General features: G+C 37.0%; 1 long non-coding RNA gene across 1 annotated transcript; it reads right to left on the reverse strand.

Moving 5' to 3' along the window:
• Window positions 1-643: 643 nt before the first annotated feature.
• LOC116174729 lies at window positions 644-4,129 on the reverse strand. Its single transcript, XR_004146156.1, has 5 exons — window positions 3,549-4,129; window positions 1,158-3,496; window positions 957-1,100; window positions 871-899; window positions 644-821 (listed from the first exon to the last, which is right to left on the reverse strand). It is a non-coding gene; the product is annotated as an uncharacterized LOC116174729 (long non-coding RNA).
• Between the last annotated feature and the right edge of the window lie 532 nt (window positions 4,130-4,661).

The raw sequence follows: 4,661 nt of genomic DNA on the forward strand, positions 1-4,661 counted from the left end.
AATATAATAAAGCAAGGTTACCCCTCATTTAACATACACCAAAAAAGATTTACAGCGTCGGTATTATGCCAAGCAACGTCGATCGACAGCCCTCTTAAATATTCCGCTATACTGCTAAAAATTGAATATTATGTGTAAGAAATTGTCGGCGGAAAAATATTTATATTTTGTTCGCCTCTCGCGAAGGAAGGCGGAAAAAATGCCGGCTACCCCTATACGCTGAATTATAATGTAATGATGAGGGAGCCTATGCGTGACCAGATTACCATATTATCGCGAACATCCCCGGAAAAGCCAACCCATTACTATCATATTTGCAAGCACTTAGTGTTGGAATTCTGTCTGTGTTGATTAACATGTCTGTTAAGGTACTTTAACGTGATGCATGTGAAATTTTCTGTACGTTCTACGTTTCAGGGAGCATTTTTATCGCGATACTTCGCCATCTAGGCTTCTAACGAAATGCTATGGAACTAGGACGTGCACGGTTTTTCTTATGCGTACAGTAACGATTAAAACTAGTCACGGAAATACATTTCCGACGCATAAAAACGTGTACAGATTCTACCAAAAGTTCTGAAATTCACCAATTTAAGTGATCTTTGTAACGGGAGCCCAGTGTAGAACCTAGGATTTTCGGTCCTGAAATTTAATGTAATCGTTTTCTACGTGAAGATCATAGTCAATGCAGATTAAGCACAAGATACGATGCTGACAAAGGCCGATCTGGACTTACGCTTTTGGGGCCCGTCACTGGCGCATCTTCTAGAATGATCTGTCTTATCGGACCAGTGCCACAGAACAGTCAACAACTGAATTCACTGAAATGATACGTTTAATAAATATAATTACCGAAGCAGCGAACGTCACCTGTGGAGAGACTGGTGAAACTAGTAAAGCTGTAAAGACTGCCTTTAATCGCCTTCACACAACAGAGAACTTAATAGGATACTTACAGTATATTTTAATAAGAACTTTCCGCTAGGATGTGCCGTCGAAATTTCGTCATTTTGCTGTACACAGAACAGAGGCTAACATGCGACTCTTTTCGTAAATATGTCCTTAGAAATTGCTTGCGATTAATTGCATCACATCGCAACCTGTTAAAAAAATTGCATCAAATTTGTTTGCGATTAATCGCATCGCCTGGAAAATACCTCATCGCCCATTGCGCTATAGCGTCTTGTCAGATCGTAGCCTAACATTCTGGGGGGTGGTGCTTCAGTTTCAGGTTTGGCATTTTCTTGGGGGGATGGCATCTCTCCGCCACCTTAAATGGCGGCGTTAGTGGACCTCCCTTCTCACCGCTGTCATTTTCTTCCTTTCCTTTAGTCAGAAAATTGATCGCTTGTAACCGTCGCGATGGTTTGGCTTGCTATAGTTAGATTGGGGAGTACCCCGTTGGACTTCGAAGACATTGAAAGGCAAGACCGGACAAGACGTACTAAATTAAGCATGTGGTTGAATCTTATTGTGCAACTTTGCATTTTCGTTAAGTCGCCTAATTTTTTGGAATATAATTTTTTTTAATCAGATAGGATACGGATTCTAAAAATCCTTAAATTTCTAGAATATTCTAAGAGAATTTGAAAAAAAATCAAACACCGTCCTTAGATCCTAACAAAACTACAGCAGTTCTAAATACTCCATACACGGTGTTTACGGGCTTGTGATTTAAATTTTATTTTATCTTTTTTTATTTATGTGGCACAAGAAAGTAAAACAATTTGCTATAGCTATCACAGATACCGCCTGCACACCTGCCCATGCGCGTTTTGCCCAAAAGCTTTTCAGCTTTTTTGCTTATATCTAAATGTTACCAAATTTGGTCCCAATCGGTTCAGCCGTTTAGTTGGAAATGAGACCGACAGACCGCCATCAACGAGATTTTGTCTGATTCGGATTCCTGGTACTTCAAAACGTTTGATTGAAAAGGTGGTGATCATCTTTTAATATCTTACTAACGTGCGGGTGGTAAAAATAAAGATTATTGTTGTGCCACCACAGATAATTAATAATAAACGTAATTTTACAGCAGTTGTTCAAAGTGTTGAACACAAAGTCTCGATCAACATTACTTATAGTAGTAGACGGCCGGTTGTTGATTTATTATTCTACTTCTATTAAGGTGTTTTACTGCGAATCGCCTTCTTTTAATGTGTTTAATCACCTCTTAAAAATAAAATGACAAGACCTTAAACACCCTGTAAAAGATTATCAATAAGTATTTTAAAGTTCTAAATTTCTAATGGTTCTGAATGTTTTCGAATTGTGCCGATTCTGAAGGTTCTAAAGATTTTATATATAATATTCTAACAAACAGTTCTATGAATGTAGTATGGTTTTTCTAAGCTGAAGACTCTGAAACGATTCCAATGATCATCACCGTGACAGAATTCAGCAAGTACCCATGCTTACGTTTCGTGTTCGGTATCAGGAAATATAACAGAATTTCGCACACCTTACCTCGACTTGGTTGGCACATGGCACATGGGTTTAGCTTCCATCCCGATGCACAATTTAGCAATGTTTCAACGTTCTTTTTCATTTAACATCTGCAAATTCTGTAATAATTCGGTTTACAGACAGTTACTGCATCTGTCCGAAGAGGCCTTTAAACGGAAAATTAAAAAATTATTAATCAAAGAGCGAAATTTAACATAACAATTTTTGTTTTGTTTTTTCCTTTGTTGGTAGGTAGTTACTTAGTAGATGTGTGATTGTTTACAATCAAAATCGAACTCTGCTAATTGTTTTATTTAGTAGAATCTACGTGTAGATATATGCTTTATGTTTCTAGGGGTATAGGGGGAAGAACAGATAAAGTATCTCAAAAACTTCAAGAGATAAAGAAAAAACTTGATCAGTAACGAAGCCTTTGGGGACCTAAGTAGCCCCTTCCGTATTTACATCATATTTAGGAACACCCTGTATATCCAATACGTTACGCTTACGAAACGGAGCTGATTAATAACACAAGTTGCGTTTGCTCTACTCTTGCTTGCTATTTAATACAAATACAAAAAGACAATTCCAATCGCAAGGGCTTTATTTATAACCAATTTGAAGAAGGCAAATCAGTTAGGTATACGATCACATAATTTAAGTGATATTTAAAACATAACCAAATAATTAAGCCGCCAAATCGTCGCCTGAAAACTCAGCCAAATGGGTTTGCATATAATTCCAGACATTATCATGAGTACCGAATATGATACGATAAGACCTGACGTTAGCACTTTTCACTATTACCCGCAACTCCTTATTTATAAAAACATAATGAGTTTTGCTTCTTACTTCTTCTTCGGTACAGCAAACGCATGCGATTATTAGCAAATATAATCCGCCACGAGGTACGGTAAATGAGGTAATTGCCGAATCGAGATCTTCTTCGCTTTCGAAATTGGGCTCTACCGTATCATCGTCCACTTGGAGATGCAGCAGAAATACCTGCTCCTCAGATGGCTGATTCAGAAATATTTCCGTAATTTTGGAACTGAAGCATTGCATGTCAATATGGCGGTAACAAATTGAAAAAGAATACTTACACCATGTTATCCAGTAAAAGGCGCAACACTGTAAATGTCACTAAGTACACAAACGCAATCGTGTTCGCACAAAACGCAATTGAACAAATTCTTTAGCTTTATTAGTTGCACTATATGGTGGATTGACTTGATATAAGGCGCCCGTCTGGTATATGCAGGAGAGGGGGATAAATTGAAAAAGAATATGTCACGAGTTCATGACTACCTAAAATTAAAAGGTTCGCAGTGTTCTGTTCACTATCTATAACATGAAACAGGAGTAGAATAATTCTAACTTAATGTTTTAATTTGAGCCGGTAATAAACAAGTATTATTTCTCCCTTCCCCCGTGAAAATTAGGTGACTCATATTGATCAAAGAATAAAACAAATAACAATTTTTTGAATAGTCTTGTAAAACTTAATACTTACAACATTATGGAATATTATGCGATGTATGCGGAAAAATAGTCCAAATATTAATTAACGTCCATTATCTTTAAACAAATAAGGAATCAAAATGCAATTGACCATTTTTTTTAATAAAGGCATATCGTAGCTTTCTTCGGATCAGTAGGTAATAATTCCATCAGAAAGTAGCCAGACATGGATCTTGTAAAATAGGGGTTGGAGGGAAGGTTAAAGTTAATTACGTACAATGATTTACAAAATGATAGCGATATCCACTACTGACATTCCCAGGGGCGGACTGGGTAACTGCGGGCCAGGTGGAATTGCATAGGTTACGGGCCATTAAAGTATTAGTGTAGTAATGATTTTGGGGGGGTTAGCTCTGAGGTGCGCCACAAAAACATTTTAGTACAAGTACTCCTTTCTCCAAAATAAATTACCATACAGTTTTTTTTAAATTGCAGCTGATAATTAAAAGTAACAAAATATACAATCCACACGAGGTGCGTCGCCTATCATTGTATTTCAGCACTTTCATGCTACGACAAAAAATGAAATTCATTGTAAAACACTTCAATTAATACATAATTTTTTAACAACCTAACATCAACCCCAATTAGAGAAACGTGTTAATAATTTAGTAATAGTGCAAGAAACTAAATACATCACATACTTATAAATTTCCAACGGGCCATTATGATCTACAGGCCAGGTGGCAATCGCC

The sequence above is a fragment of the Photinus pyralis genome, unplaced genomic scaffold (genome assembly GCF_008802855.1).
Source record: "Photinus pyralis isolate 1611_PpyrPB1 unplaced genomic scaffold, Ppyr1.3 Ppyr1.4_LG6, whole genome shotgun sequence".
Classification (NCBI taxonomy): domain Eukaryota; kingdom Metazoa; phylum Arthropoda; class Insecta; order Coleoptera; family Lampyridae; genus Photinus; species Photinus pyralis.